The sequence below is a fragment of the Plectropomus leopardus genome, chromosome 5, assembly GCF_026936395.1.
Source record: "Plectropomus leopardus strain MGB_pleo_1.0 chromosome 5, ASM2693639v1, whole genome shotgun sequence".
Lineage (NCBI taxonomy): Eukaryota > Metazoa > Chordata > Actinopteri > Perciformes > Serranidae > Plectropomus > Plectropomus leopardus.
The window spans coordinates 22,348,931-22,366,366 of NC_142180.1; the positions used below are offsets into that span (position 1 = coordinate 22,348,931).

The 17,436-nt window shown below is 37.6% G+C and overlaps 1 long non-coding RNA gene across 5 annotated transcripts; it reads left to right on the forward strand.

The window, feature by feature from the left end:
• The first annotated feature begins 764 nt into the window (after positions 1-764).
• Positions 765-12,747, forward strand: LOC148189572 (uncharacterized). 5 transcript variants are annotated; one of them, XR_015776619.1, is made up of 4 exons: positions 768-2,170; positions 2,260-2,321; positions 5,058-5,502; positions 12,288-12,747. It is a non-coding gene; the product is annotated as an uncharacterized LOC148189572 (long non-coding RNA). The 5 variants fall into 5 exon arrangements; XR_015776618.1 differs by lacking the exon at positions 5,058-5,502 and having other exon boundaries at positions 765-2,170; XR_015776621.1 differs by having other exon boundaries at positions 773-2,321; positions 5,058-5,475.
• The last annotated feature ends 4,689 nt before the right edge of the window (positions 12,748-17,436 follow it).

Sequence of the window (17,436 nt, forward strand, 5' to 3'; positions counted from 1 at the left end):
AAATACCACCAGGAGCTACATGTTAATGCTGTGTACTCCTTCGCAGTCACTCTTACTTAAGTCCCCCTTGCAAATCTCTGTAAAAACTCCAATCGTCCACTCCTAAATTCTCTCTGTCCGAAATTCGGTTTGTTTTATTGTACTTTCTTGGCGTGACTACTGAGGAAGACACCGCGAGCCTGTCAAGCCTCAAAGACTAAATAGTTGCCTATGTTGTCTCCTGTGTTTGTGTCTATGCCAGTTGTGGTGTTAAAAGTGTATCATTGTCTTTCTGTCTTCCCCTCTTTCTCCCCCTCTTTCTCCTGCGTCCCCTCTCTCTCTCTGGTTGTGGGCATCTCTGCTGGCAGCAGCTCTGAGGTTTGGGAGCTGACTGGGTAAGCAAATGAGGAGTAAACAATGTGTGAGACAGACAGACAGTAAGCTAGTTGGACAGCCTAACCACTGGAGCTAATGTAGGGGTTGTCTTGACTCTGCTGTCTGAGAGGGAAGTGTGTGTGTGTTTGTAGCTTATGTATATATATATATATATATATATATATATATATATATATGTGTGTGTGTGTGTGTGTGTGTGTGTGTGTGTTGGGTTTTTTCATGATTTTTGATGACATATTATACGATGTAAGTAGTATGTTGTCCAAAATCACCATATTATATCAGCAAAAGTCATGAAAAACATTATAGTATAGTATTTTGGAAAAAATAGTGTATCTTGACATCAAAAATCATGAAAAAAGTCCAAAGTCATCAACAAACGTCAGTTTACGTCAGTATAGTATGTCATCAAGTATCATGAAACTACTTATAGTGTAGTTTGACGTTAGAAACCATGACAAAAATCACATGGTGCACCTTGACTAAGAAAATTATGAAAAACGTCACAATAGAGTATGTTGTGAAAAATCATGAAAACATCATAGTACAGTCCAGGTATGTCATCCAAAATCATGTAAACTTTTAAAATATAATGCATGCGATCTGTGATTTCTGTTCTTGGTTCAGCCTTCATTTACATGAATTCTAATGTAAATCAGCATTTTATCATTTTGCTGCTGTATATAAATCTGCTGAGCGATTCTGTCACCCTCAAACTACATCCATAAATCAAAACCATCAGGACAGTTCTCAGTGCGGATCAGTCAGACAGTCTGTGGTCAGGGGTCCACATCTGTACACGTTATTTTAAGAATTCTCACATCCCACTTAGACTACTGACCACAAGTTGTGCTGTTCAATCCTTAATTCTTCTTTTCTTCCTTCTTCAAAATAATTAAAACACCACACAATCGATTCTGTATAGTTTATGATGAATGTAACGTGTACTCTGTTAACAGAAAAACCTTGAAATAAAACAAATCAATTCCGAAGCTCCGAAATTCAACAAAAATAATAAGTTTATCTGACACTGAATATTGGTGAGTCAACATCTGACCCCATTAGCGGCTCGATCAGCTCAGAGCCAGGCGTTACCAGAGCAACTGCGTCGGCTCGCTCTAACATCTGCGGCCGCTTCGAAATCGCGAGATTACGCCGTCTTCTTTTGCATGACGTCAGAGCAAGTCGGGCTAGCGTCGGACACAAATCTAATGCATTGCTCTGGTGATCGGTTCTGCGCAGAAATCATGCATGTATTATAGTGAAACCAGAAACTGACAGAACTGGGTAGGCTCGAACGAACCCAAGATGTACAATTACCTGTCTGCGCTAGTGCGTGAAATATCGCGATACTATGGCAACCAATCAGAGCAGCCGCAGGGTTTTAACCGGCAGTAGCAGCAGCAGCAGCAACAGTATCGATTCACTATAATACATCAATGAGCAGAATAGTCTAATATGATGATGGAGACTGTGTGGCTCAACCAGTGTGTGGTCTGTAAAGGCCATCATGCAGACACTGTCAGGGCCCGAATCAAGAAAAGAAATACACCTGAGAATACTGGCAGGAGGAGCTCCAGTCTGCGGCGCGACTATGATTTATTGTTATTATTATTAGTGGTATTGTTGTTTATCCTTAGTTAGTGGATAGGTTCATCCAGTAGGTGGCGGTAATGCGACTTTATGGACGCCAACCGCCGTTTACCTAACAGGAGAAGAAGAAGAAGCGACGACAAGTCAAATGACGAGCTGGCGTGCAGAGGCCGGACGCAAGGGCTCAGTGCTTCTGTGATTGGTAAATAGACGACTGTTTACTATCGTCATCCACATTCAGTGCTTTCAAACATGCAATGTACAGGTCGGTCTGTTATTACCTACCCGTAGATGTGTCCCTGGACGTGCTGACATTTTACAGAGAGCAAGAGACAAACTGAATCTCGGAATTGGTGAGTTGCGTTAATGCTGTTGTTGCTAGCACGCTGTTATGTTGATTTAGCCTTGGCGGTGCTCTGAGTAAAGTTTTCCCATGTTATTTATTTGTTGCAAAGGTGGTGTTTTGTATGTATACTGTGCCCTATGAATGTAATGTTGTTGAAAACTGTGTTAACGGCTACTGCTAGCGTTTTTAGCCTAGCGGCTAACACTAGCTTCTTTAGCCTAGCGGCTATCGCTAGCTTGTTTAGCCTAGTGGCTACCGCTTGCTTCGTTAGCCTAGCGGCTAACCGGAAATGACGCTATACTGATCCGGAACGCAGTGTTTTACTGTAGATCATTAATATTTCATTCCAGTTTATGGTCTTAACAATTGTTCAGTGATAGTATGATATTTTGAAAGTTGATTATTGCTGAATTTGAAAATAGCACAGCTGTGAATTATTGGGAAGTTTATTTGTTCATGAAAACAGATCCATGTATGTTAAAGCAGACCTTCAGTGAATATGTAATATATACTGGTAGATTGTTATTATATTTGTTGATATGATTAGAAATGGCTAATGAAGTTGCAAAGGTGATTTCAATGAAGTCTCTCACCCTACCTCAGATGGTCTGTGTGGTGTTGTGGATGAGTGCAGTGGAAGAGGATAAAAGCATCTGATAAATACTCATTACCTTTTAAGTGTTAGTAATTAGTCTTCATAATACATTTAGTTAATTATTGATTTCCACTGTTAACTTTTTAGGCAAAGTGTCCAACTTATTTGTAAAAATAACAAGTTTCTCATTGCATGGTAATTTCAGTGCAGCTGAATTATTAAATCTCATGTGTGAAACTAGTTGTTTCTGTTCCTTAAGACTGGTTCGAAGACATGGCCATAATTTTCTAATTTGAGCTCAACAGCTTTTCTTTTGTGTTTTGGTTGTTTACCCTATAGTACCTTTTTCTTCGCACACTCTGTGTACAGAGTTTCATTTAAATTCGCCCATCAGTTTACAAGTTCCTCCTCTTAAGTTCCTAGAGTCTCCTGACTTATTCTATTCTACTAGTCCTGTAATTGTTAGCTTGAAGATCCAGATACATATAATATCCAAAAAACATCATAGTATAGTATGGAGTCAAAAAACATTTAAAAAAATCATCGTAAATTATGTTGTCCAGTATGCTATGCAAAATCATCCAAAAACGTCATATTACAATATATCTTCCAAAATCACCAAAAAAAGTCATAGCATAGTATGTCGTACAAAATCACCAAAAACCGCCATATAGTATGTCATCAAATATTGGGCAAATCTATCATAGGATAGTGTGGTGTCCAAAGTCGTGAAAAAACATCACAGTATAGTATGTCTTCAAAAATCGCAAAACAAATATCATACTGTAGTATGTCCCCCAAAATCACCAAAAACTGTCAAACTGTCATATGTTGTCCAAAATCACCAAAAACATCATAGTATAGTGTGTCATCCAAAATCACCACAAAACCTCAAAGTATATTTTGTCATCCAAAAATTACCAAAAAATGTCATAGAAGAGTATGTCATCCAAAATGACCTAAAATCATCAATTTATAGTTTGTTGTGCGAAGTCATGAAAAATGTCATAGTATAGTGTGTCCTGAAAAGTTATCATAATAAACTATGTCGTCCAAAATCATGAAAAAATGTCAGATTAAAGTATGTCTTATATAATATGGGATGTCACCCACAATCACAAAAAGAAGTCATAGTATAGTATGTAGCTAAAATCTGTGAAAAAACATCATAGATTAATATGTCGTCCAAATTCATAAAAATACGTCAGATTATAGTATGTCTTCCAAAACCATGAAAAAAACTTTATAGTATAGTATGTCATCTAAAACTTTGAAAAAACATCATAGGATATGTCGTCGAAAATCACCAAAAAATTTTATAGTATTGTATGTTGTTCGAAATCATGAAAATCTGTCATAGTATAGTATGTCGTCCAAAACCACCAAAAATCATAGTAAAGTTTGTCGTCCAAAATCATCAAAAAGTGTCAAGTATAATATGTTGTTCGAAATCATGAAAATCTATCATAGTATAGTATGTCGCCCAAACTCATGAAAAAACATCATAGTACAGTATGTCATACACAATCACAAAAAAACACCATAGTATAGTATGTTGTCAAAAATTGTGAAAAATCATCCTAATAAAGTAAGTCATCCAAAATCACAAAAAAATGTCATGGTATAGTATGTCATCAAAAATCATGTAAAATCATCGTAACATAGTAAGTTGTCCAAAATCACGAAAAAAATTTCATAGTATAGTATGTCGTCTAAAATCATGAAAAATGTCATAGTATAGTATTTGAAGATATTTTATTAATCCCCGAAGTGAAATTTCAACGTCAACTAACATCTCGACGTCTGACATAAAAACACACAGACATATAGGCAAGGCGTTGTCAGACCAAGAGAAAAACATATAAACATTCAAAACTACATAAGAAACAGTTGAGACAATGCTTAACTGAAGAGCTGCTGGTGGAGGGCTAAAAAAAGTCTGGTCATATTGCGCAGACCAAAGCTATATTTTAAACCCTATTGCACAGTCTCGCACCACATTGCACTGTCCAGAGCATATTGCACATGCCTACTAGGTGCTCTCATAGAGCTGCTCTGTGCCACCCTAACACCTCCTCAAGAAGAGTTGTAGAGCCTGATCGCTCTGGGAGTAAAAGTTTTCCTCTGTTTGTTGTGCAACTTTGATAGTGGCCTGCCGCTGACCACACTCAGCAAACAGCAGCACAGGCCTTCAGCTGCCTTGGACACACTCTCTCTGGGCCAGCGTCCTTCCTGGGCTTCAGTGTCCTCAACTCTCTTCTGGCCTGATCAGCAGTGATGTAGGGAGGGGGGCTGATGGGAGGCTGCTCCATTGGTGGTAGTCGCAGCTGCATCAGCCAGTTCACAGGTGTCCTGAAAAGGAGGCTTTCCCGGATTCAGAGGGTGATGGTGTACTCGGATGCTGGTAGCTGTCACAGCAGCAGCAGCAGCTGTGGTCTTCGTGGTGGTGGTGAACGTTGCAGTCGCAGCAGCGGTGGTGTTCGTCGCAGCAGCAGTGGTGGTTGTCGCAGCATCAGCAGCAGCAGCAGCAGCGGTGGAGGTTGTCTCAGAAGCAGCAGCATTGATGGTCATTGCAAAAGCAGCAGTGGTGAAGGTCGTCGCAGAAGCAGTAACTGTGAAAACCACATAAAAGAGCGTGCCAAAACACGCCATAGCATGGGATTTTGCAAAAATGGCCAAAACCACCATAAAGTAACATGTTAAAAAATCTACCAAACATGCAAGGCTATAGTATGGCAAAAATGTCCAAATATGACATGTCCAAAAAACTGCATAAAACAACATTAAACCACTTAAAAGAGTGTGCCAAGACTCACCATAGCATAGAATTTTGCAGAAATTGCCCAAAACACCATAAAGTAGAATGTTGAAAAATCCACCAAATACGCAAGTATGGCAAAAATGTAAAAATAAGACATGTCCAAAAAAATACTTAACAACACATTAAACCGCATAAAAGAGCGTGCCGAGACATGCCATAGCATAAGATTTTGCAAAAATGGCCAAAAATACCATAAAATAGCTTGTTGACAAATCCACCAAAAATGCAAGGCTATAGTATGGCAAAAATGTCAAAATATGACATGTCCAAAAAACTGCTGAAAACCACATTAAACCAAATGAATGAGCGTCCACAGTCACGCCATAGCATAGGATTTTGCAAAAATGGGCCAAAACACCAAAAACTAGCATGTTGACAAATTCACCAAAACTGCAAGGCTATAGTATGGCAAAAATGTCAAAATATGACACGTCCAAAAAACTGCTGAAAACCACATTAAACTGCATAAAAGAGCGTGCCGAGTCACGCCATAGCATAGGATTTTGCAAAAATGGGCCAAAACACCAAAAACTAGCATGTTGACAAATTCACCAAAACTGCAAGGCTATAGTATGGCAAAAATGTCAAAATATGACACGTCCAAAAAACTGCTGAAAACCATATTAAACTGCATAAAAGAGCGTGCCGAGGTACGCCATAGCATAGGATTTATCAAAAATGGCCCAAAACACCATAAAGTAGCCTGTTGAAAAATCCACCAAAACTGCAAGGCTATAGTATGGCAAAAATGTCAAAATGTGACACGTCCAAAAAACTGCTGAAAACCACATTAAACTGCACAAAAGAGCGTGCCAAGTCACGCCATAGCATAGGATTCCTCAAAATTGGGCCAAAACACCATAAAATAGCATGCTGAAAAATCCACCAAAACTGCAAGGCTATAGTATGGCAAAAATGTCAAAATATGACACGTCCAAAAAACTGCTGAAAACCACATTAAACTGCATAAAAGAGCGTCCTGAGACACGCCATAGCATAGGATTTTGCAAAAATGGGCCAAAACACCAAAAACTAGCATGTTAAAAAATCCACCAAAACTGCAAGGCTATAGTATGGCAAAAATGTCAAAATGTGACACGTCCAAAAAACTGCTGAAAACCACATTAAACTGCATAAAAGAGCGTGCCGAGTCACGCCATAGCATAGGATTTTGCAAAAACTGCCAAAAACACCATAAAATAGCATGTTGAAAAATCCACCAAAACTGCAAGGCTATAGTATGGCAATAATGTCAAAATATGACACGTCCAAAAAACTGCTGAAAACCACATTAAACTGCATAAAAGAGCGTGCCGAGTCACGCCATAGCATAGGATTTTGCAAAAACTGCCAAAAACACCATAAAATAGCCTGTTGAAAAATCCACCAAAACTGCAAGGCTATAGTATGGCAAAAATGTCAAAATATGACACGTCCAAAAAACTGCTGAAAACCACATTAAACTGCATAAAAGAGCGTGCCGAGTCACGCCATAGCATAGGATTTTGCAAAAACTGCTGAAAACACCATAAAATAGCATGTTGAAAAATCCACCAAAACTGCAAGGCTATAGTATGGTAAAAATGTCAAAATATGACACGTCCAAAAAAACTGCTGAAAACCACATTAAACTGCATAAAAGAGCGTGCCAAGTCACGCCATAGCATAGGATTTTGCAAAAATGGGCCAAAACACCAAAAACTAGCATGTTGACAAATTCACCAAAACTGCAAGGCTATAGTATGGCAAAAATGTCAAAATATGACACGTCCAAAAACTGCTGAAAACCACATTAAACTGCATAAAAGAGCGTGCCGAGTCACGCCATAGCATAGGATTTTGCAAAAACTGCCAAAAACACCATAAAATAGCATGTTGAAAAATCCACCAAAACTGCAAGGCTATAGTATGGCAATAATGTCAAAATATGACACTTCCAAAAAACTGCTGAAAACCACATTAAACTGCATAAAAGAGCGTGCCGAGTCACGCCATAGCATAGGATTTTGCAAAAACTGCTGAAAACACCATAAAATAGCATGTTGAAAAATCCACCAAAACTGCAAGGCTATAGTATGGCAAAAATGTCAAAATATGACACGTCCAAAAAACTGCTGAAAACCACATTAAACTGCATAAAAGAGCGTGCCGAGTCACGCCATAGCATAGGATTTTGCAAAAATGGGCCAAAACACCAAAAACTAGCATGTTGACAAATCCACCAAAACTGCAAGGCTATAGTATGGCAAAAATGTCAAAATGTGACACGTCCAAAAAACTGCTGAAAACCACATTAAACTGCATAAAAGAGCGTGCCGAGTCACGCCATATCATAGGATTTTGCAAAAACTGCCGAAAACACCATAAAATAGCCTGTTGAAAAATCCACCAAAACTGCAAGGCTATAGTATGGCAAAAATGTCAAAATATGACACGTCCAAAAAACTGCTGAAAACCACATTAAACTGCATAAAAGAGCGTGCCGAGTCACGCCATAGCATAGGATTTTGCAAAAACTGCTGAAAACACCATAAAATAGCATGTTGAAAAATCCACCAAAACTGCAAGGCTATAGTATGGCAAAAATGTCAAAATATGACACGTCCAAAAAACTGCTGAAAACCACATTAAACTGCATAAAAGAGCGTGCCGAGTCACGCCATAGCATAGGATTTTGCAAAAATGGGCCAAAACACCAAAAACTAGCATGTTGACAAATTCACCAAAACTGCAAGGCTATAGTATGGCAAAAATGTCAAAATATGACACGTCCAAAAAACTGCTGAAAACCACATTAAACTGCATAAAAGAGCGTGCCGAGTCACGCCATTGCATAGGATTTTGCAAAAACTGCCGAAAACACCATAAAATAGCTTGTTGAAAAATTCACCAAAACTGCAAGGCTATAGTATGGCAAAAATGTCAAAATATGACACGTCCAAAAACTGCTGAAAACCACATTAAACTGCATAAAAGAGCGTGCCGAGTCACGCCATAGCATAGGATTTTGCAAAACTGCCAAAACACCATAAAATAGCATGTTGAAAAATCCACCAAAACTGCAAGGCTATAGTATGGCAAAAATGTCAAAATATGACACGTCCAAAAAACTGCTGAAAACCACATTAAACTGCATAAAAGAGCGTGCCGAGTCACGCCATAGCATAGGATTTTGCAAAAACTGCCAAAAACACCATAAAATAGCTTGTTGAAAAATCCACCAAAACTGCAAGGCTATAGTATGGCAAAAATGTCAAAATATGACACCTCCAAAAAACTGCTGAAAACCACATTAAACTGCATAAAAGAGTGTGCCGAGTCACGCCATAGCATAGGATTTTGCAAAAATGGCCCAAAACACCAAAAACTAGCATGTTGACAAATTCACCAAAACTGCAAGGCTATAGTATGGCAAAAATGTCAAAATATGACACGTCCAAAAAACTGCTGAAAACCACATTAAACTGCATAAAAGAGCGTGCCGAGTCACGCCATAGCATAGGATTTTGCAAAAACTGCCAAAAACACCATAAAATAGCTTGTTGAAAAATCCACCAAAACTGCAAGGCTATAGTATGGCAAAAATGTCAAAATATGACACGTCCAAAAAACTGCTGAAAACCACATTAAACCAAATAAAAGAGCGTCCTGAGACACGCCATAGCATAGGATTTTGCAAAAACTGCCAAAAACACCATAAAATAGCCTGTTGAAAAATCCACCAAAACTGCAAGGCTATAGTATGGCAAAAATGTCAAAATATGACACGTCCAAAAAACTGCTGAAAACCACATTAAACTGCATAAAAGAGCGTCTTGAGACACGCCATAGCATAGGATTTTGCAAAAATGGGCCAAAACACCAAAAACTAGCATGTTAAAAAATCCACCAAAACTGCAAGGCTATAGTATGGCAAAAATGTCAAAATATGACACGTCCAAAAAACTGCTGAAAACCACATTAAACTGCATAAAAGAGCGTGCCGAGTCACGCCATAGCATAGGATTTTGCAAAAACTGCCAAAAACACCATAAAATAGCTTGTTGAAAAATCCACCAAAACTGCAAGGCTATAGTATGGCAAAAATGTCAAAATATGACACGTCCAAAAACTGCTGAAAACCACATTAAACTGCATAAAAGAGTGTGCCGAGTCACGCCATAGCATAGGATTTTGCAAAAATGGCCCAAAACACCAAAAACTAGCATGTTGACAAATTCACCAAAACTGCAAGGCTATAGTATGGCAAAAATGTCAAAATATGACACGTCCAAAAAACTGCTGAAAACCACATTAAACTGCATAAAAGAGCGTGCCGAGTCACGCCATAGCATAGGATTTTGCAAAAACTGCCAAAAACACCATAAAATAGCCTGTTGAAAAATCCACCAAAACTGCAAGGCTATAGTATGGCAAAAATGTCAAAATATGACACGTCCAAAAACTGCTGAAAACCACATTAAACTGCATAAAAGAGCGTCTTGAGACACGCCATAGCATAGGATTTATCAAAAATGGCCCAAAACACCATAAAATAGCCTGTTGAAAAATCCACCAAAACTGCAAGGCTATAGTATGGCAAAAATGTCAAAATGTGACACGTCCAAAAAACTGCTGAAAACCACATTAAACTGCACAAAAGAGCGTGCCAAGTCACGCCATAGCATAGGATTCCTCAAAATTGGGCCAAAACACCATAAAATAGCATGTTAAAAAATCCACCAAAACTGCAAGGCTATAGTATGGCAAAAATGTCAAAATATGACACGTCCAAAAAACTGCTGAAAACCACATTAAACTGCATAAAAGAGCGTGCCGAGTCACGCCATAGCATAGGATTTTGCAAAAACTGCTGAAAACACCATAAAATAGCATGTTGAAAAATCCACCAAAACTGCAAGGCTATAGTATGGCAAAAATGTCAAAATATGACACGTCCAAAAAACTGCTGAAAACCACATTAAACTGCATAAAAGAGCGTGCCGAGTCACGCCATAGCATAGGATTTTGCAAAAACTGCCAAAAACACCATAAAATAGCCTGTTGAAAAATCCACCAAAACTGCAAGGCTATAGTATGGCAAAAATGTCAAAATATGACATGTCAAAAAAACTGCTGAAAACCACATTAAACTGCATAAAAGAGCGTGCCGAGTCACGCCATAGCATAGGATTTTGCAAAAATGGGCCAAAACACCAAAAACTAGCATGTTGACAAATTCACCAAAACTGCAAGGCTATAGTATGGCAAAAATGTCAAAATATGACACGTCCAAAAAACTGCTGAAAACCACATTAAACTGCATAAAAGAGCGTGCCGAGTCACGCCATAGCATAGGATTTTGCAAAAACTGCCGAAAACACCATAAAATAGCATGTTGAAAAATCCACCAAAACTGCAAGGCTATAGTATGGCAAAAATGTCAAAATATGACACGTCCAAAAAACTGCTGAAAACCACATTAAACTGCATAAAAGAGCGTGCCGAGTCACGCCATAGCATAGGATTTTGCAAAAACTGCCAAAAACACCATAAAATAGCCTGTTGAAAAATCCACCAAAACTGCAAGGCTATAGTATGGCAAAAATGTCAAAATATGACACCTCCAAAAAACTGCTGAAAACCATATTAAACTGCATAAAAGAGCGTGCCGAGTCACGCCATAGCATAGGATTTTGCAAAAATGGCCCAAAACATCGTAAAAACGTATGTTGAAAAATCCACCAAAACTGCAAGGCTATAGTATGGCAATAATGTCAAAATATGACACGTCCAAAAAACTGCTGAAAACCACATTAAACTGCATAAAAGAGCGTGCCGAGTCACGCCATAGCATAGGATTTTGCAAAAACTGCCAAAAACACCATAAAATAGCCTGTTGAAAAATCCACCAAAACTGCAAGGCTATAGTATGGCAAAAATGTCAAAATATGACACGTCCAAAAAACTGCTGAAAACCACATTAAACTGCACAAAAGAGCGTGCCGAGTCACGTCATAGCATAGGATTCCTCAAAATTGGGCCAAAACACCATAAAATAGCATGCTGAAAAATCCACCAAAACTGCAAGGCTATAGTATGGCAAAAATGTCAAAATATGACACGTCCAAAAAACTGCTGAAAACCACATTAAACTGCATAAAAGAGCGTCCTGAGACACGCCATAGCATAGGATTTTGCAAAAATGTCCCAAAACACCAAAAAGTAGCATGTCAACAAATCCACCAAAACTGCAAGGCTATTGTATGGCAAAAATGTCAAAATATGACACGTCCAAAAAAGTGCTTAAAACCTTATTAAACTTTATCAAAGTGCGTCTAAAGACATTCCAAAGCATAGGATTTTGCAAAAATGGTCTTATGAGGGAGGCCTAGTCGCTTCCTCACCAGTCAGGGTAACAGTTCCTTTTGTTTGTATTCAGTTGAGTTATTTATTTTTTTGTTATCTGGTATCTGTGTATTTGCTGAGCTTAGGATCCAGTTTGGTTGATAAATACATTAGCCTCATTTTTTGTTTGTTGTTGGTCATGATTATTAATCATTGTTTTCTTTGTTTAGGTTCACTTCCTGTCTGGGGCTGATGCTCCCATGAACGCGTGCACATGAATGCCCCTTGCTTCACCAGGATGTGGTGATGTGGATTGTACCATGTGTGACCCTGGGAGGGGGGAGGTAAAAGTGGGGTTTCTTTTGTATTTCATTTTCTGTTAGCCTTCGTAACAATAACTCTAGCCCAAGTTGTGTGTGTAGTGTTTATTGTACATCTTAATAGCATCCTTTAAAGATTTATGCATATGACAGATGCATCACCTTTAATATTGTTTGTTTGTTGTCACCTCTGTCCTCACAGTGTTGGTGTGACCCAGTAGTATTTAAAGCCATTGTATGGACACATTTGGTCATTTGTTTGTAGGCTGAGGAACCATCCATGCCAGTGAGTTTTGTTTGTGAATGATGATGCCATGTGCTTAACGTGTATCAATGTTTAAAGACAATAAAAATCAGAGCTCTGAACAAAGTTTCTGGACTGTTGTGCTCATTTTGGTTCTCTGAATCTCCGCGAACTGCTGGCTTACATCCTGAATAACAGGGTTTTACATTCACACCCTAACAGGCCCAAAACAAGATTATAGTATGGCAAAAATGTGAAAATATGACATGTCCAATAGAGTGCTTAAAAACACATTAAACCATATAAAACAGTGTACCGAGACATGCCATAGCATAAGATTTTGCAAAAATGGCCCAAAACACCAAAAAGTAGCATGTTGACAAATCCACCAAAACTGCAAGGCTATAGTATGGCAAAAATGTCAAAATATGACACGTCCAAAAAACTGCTGAAAACCACATTAAACTGCATAAAAGAGCGTCTTGAGACACGCCATAGCATAGGATTTATCAAAAATGGCCCAAAACATCAAAAATGAGCATGTTGAAAAATCCACCAAAAATGCAAGGCTATAGTATGGCAAAAAAGTTAAAATTTGACACGTCCCAAAAACAGCTGAAAACACTTGAAAAACATCTAGAATAGCGTGCCGAAACACGCCATAGCATAGAAATTTGCTAAAACGTCCTAAAACGACATAAATTAGCATGTTCAAAAAATGACCAAAAATGCAAGGCTATAGTATGGCAAAAAAGTTAAAATTTGACACGTCCCAAAAACAGCTGAAAACACTTGAAAAACATCTAGAATAGCGTGCCGAAACACGCCATAGCATAGAAATTTGCTAAAACGTCCTAAAACAACATAAATTAGCATGTCCAAAAAATGACCAAAAATGCAAGGCTATAGTATGGCAAAAATGTCAAAATTTGACACCTTCCAAAAACAGTTGAAAACAGTATGAAATCACTCACAATAGCATACTGAAACGCGCCATGGCATAGAAATTTGCTAAAACGTCCTAAAACAACATAAATTAGCATGTCCAAAAAATGACCAAAAATGCAAGGCTATAGTATGGCAAAAAAGTTAAAATTTGACACGTCCCAAAAACAGCTGAAAACAGTTGAAAACCACTCACAATAGCTTACTGAAAAGCGCCATAGCATAGAAATTTGCAAAAAAGTCCTAAAACAACATAAATTAGCATGTCCAAAAAATGACCAAAAATGCAAGGCTATAGTATGGCAAAAATGTCAAAATTTGACACCTTCCAAAAACAGTTGAAAACAGTATGAAAAACATCTAGAATAGCGTACTGAAACGCGCCATGGCATAGAAATTTGCTAAAACGTCCTAAAACAACATAAATTAGCATGTCCAAAAAATGACCAAAAATGCAAGGCTATAGTATGGCAAAAAAGTTCAAATTTGACACGTCCCAAAAACAGCTGAAAACACTTGAAAAACATCTAGAATAGCGTACTGAAACGCGCCATAGCATAGAAATTTGCAAAAAAGTCCTAAAACAACATAAATTAGCATGTCCAAAAAATGACCAAAAATGCAAGGCTATAGTATGGCAAAAATGTCAAAATTTGACACCTTCCAAAAACAGTTGAAAACAGTATGAAATCACTCACAATAGCATACTGAAACGCGCCATGGCATAGAAATTTGCTAAAACGTCCTAAAACAACATAAATTAGCATGTCCAAAAAATGACCAAAAATGCAAGGCTATAGTATGGCAAAAATGTCAAAATTTGACACGTCCCAAAAACAGGTGAAAACACTTGAAAACCACTCACAATAGCGTACTGAAACGCGCCATAGCATAGAAATTTGCAAAAAAGTCCTAAAACAACATAAATTAGCATGTCCAAAAAATGACCAAAAATGCAAGGCTATAGTATGGCAAAAATGTCAAAATTTGACACGTCCCAAAAACAGCTGAAAACACTTGAAAACCACTCACAATAAGCGTGCTGAAACGCATACATAGCATAGAAATTGCTAAAAGCGTCCTAAAACAACATAAATTAGCATGTCCAAAAAATGACCAAAAATGCAAGGCTATAGTATGGCAAAAATGTCAAAATTTGACACGTCCCAAAAACAGCTGAAAACACTTGAAAAACATCTAGAATAGCGTGCCGAAACACGCCATAGCATAGAAATTTGCAAAAAAGTCCTAAAACAACATAAATTAGCATGTCCAAAAAATGACCAAAAATGCAAGGCTATAGTATGGCAAAAATGTCAAAATTTGACACGTCCCAAAAACAGCTGAAAACACTTGAAAAACATCTAGAATAGCGTGAAAGCAGCGCCAGAGCATAGAAATGTGCAAAAAAGTCCTAAAACAACATAAATTAGCATGTCCAAAAAATGACCAAAAATGCAAGGCTATAGTATGGCAAAAATGTCAAAATTTGACACGTCCCAAAAACAGGTGAAAACACTTGAAAACCACTCACAATAGCGTACTGAAACGCGCCATAGCATAGAAATTCGCTAAAACGTCCTAAAACAACATAAATTAGCATGTCCAAAAAATGACCCAAAATGCAAGGCTATAGTATGGCCAAATGTCAAAATTTGACACGTCCCAAAAACAGCTGAAAACACTTGAAAAACATCTAGAATAAGCGTGGCAAACACGCCATAGCATAGAAATTTGCTAAAACGTCCTAAAACAACATAAATTAGCATGTCCAAAAAATGACCAAAAATGCAAGGCTATAGTATGGCAAAAATGTCAAAATTTGACACGTCCCAAAAACAGGTGAAAACACTTGAAAACCACTCACAATAGCGTACTGAAACGCGCCATAGCATAGAAATTTGTAAAAAAGTCCTAAAACAACATAAATTAGCATGTCCAAAAAATGACCAAAAATGCAAGGCTATAGTATGGCAAAAATGTCAAAATTTGACACCTTCCAAAAACAGTTGAAAACAGTATGAAATCACTCACAATAGCATACTGAAACGCGCCATGGCATAGAAATTTGCTAAAACGTCCTAAAACAACATAAATTAGCATGTCCAAAAAATGACCAAAAATGCAAGGCTATAGTATGGCAAAAAAGTTAAAATTTGACACGTCCCAAAAACAGCTGAAAACAGTTGAAAACCACTCACAATAGCTTACTGAAAAGCGCCATAGCATAGAAATTTGCAAAAAGTCCTAAAACAACATAAATTAGCATGTCCAAAAATGACCAAAATGCAAGGCTATAGTATGGCAAAAATGTCAAAATTTGACACCTTCCAAAAACAGTTGAAAACAGTATGAAATCACTCACAATAGCATACTGAAACGCGCCATGGCATAGAAATTTGCTAAAACGTCCTAAAACAACATAAATTAGCATGTCCAAAAAATGACCAAAAATGCAAGGCTATAGTATGGCAAAAAAGTTCAAATTTGACACGTCCCAAAAACAGCTGAAAACACTTGAAAACCACTCACAATAGCGTACTGAAACGCGCCATAGCATAGAAATTTGCAAAAAAGTCCTAAAACAACATAAATTAGCATGTCCAAAAAATGACCAAAAATGCAAGGCTATAGTATGGCAAAAATGTCAAAATTTGACACGTCCCAAAAACAGCTGAAAACACTTGAAAAACATCTAGAATAGCGTGGTGAAACGCGCCATAGCATAGAAATTTTCTAAAACGTCCTAAAACAACATAAATTAGCATGTCCAAAAAATGACCAAAAATGCAAGGCTATAGTATGGCAAAAATGTCAAAATTTGACACGTCCCAAAAACAGCTGAAAACACTTGAAAACCACTCTACAATAGCGTGCTGAAACGCAGCCATAGCATAGAAATTTGCTAAACGTCCTAAAACAACATAAATTAGCATGTCCAAAAAATGACCAAAAATGCAAGGCTATAGTATGGCAAAAATGTCAAAATTTGACACGTCCCAAAAACAGGTGAAAACACTTGAAAACCACTCACAATAGCGTACTGAAACGCGCCATAGCATAGAAATTTGTAAAAAAAAGTCCTAAAACAACATAAATTAGCATGTCCAAAAAATGACCAAAAATGCAAGGCTATAGTATGGCAAAAATGTCAAAATTTGACACGTCCCAAAAACAGGTGAAAACAGTTGAAAACCACTCACAATAGCGTACTGAAACGCGCCATAGCATAGAAATTCGCTAAAACGTCCTAAAACAACATAAATTAGCATGTCCAAAAAATGACCAAAAATGCAAGGCTATAGTATGGCAAAAAAGTTAAAATTTGACACGTCCCAAAAACAGCTGAAAACACTTGAAAAACATCTAGAATAGCGTACTGAAACGCGCCATAGCATAGAAATTTGCAAAAAAGTCCTAAAACAACATAAATTAGCATGTCCAAAAAATGACCAAAAATGCAAGGCTATAGTATGGCAAAAATGTCAAAATTTGACACGTCCCAAAAACAGCTGAAAACACTTGAAAACCACTCTAGAATAGCGTGCTGAAACACGCCATAGCATAGAAATTGCTAAAACGTCCTAAAACAACATAAATTAGCATGTCCAAAAATGACCAAAAATGCAAGGCTATAGTATGGCAAAAATGTTAAAATTTGACACGTCCAAAAACAGCTGAAAACACTTGAAAACCACTCAGAATAAGCGTGGCTGAAGCAGCGCCATAGCATAGAAATTCGCTAAAACGTCCTAAAACAACATAAATTAGCATGTCCAAAAAATGACCAAAAATGCAAGGCTATAGTATGGCAAAAATGTCAAAATTTGACACGTCCCAAAAACAGGTGAAAACAGTTGAAAACTACTC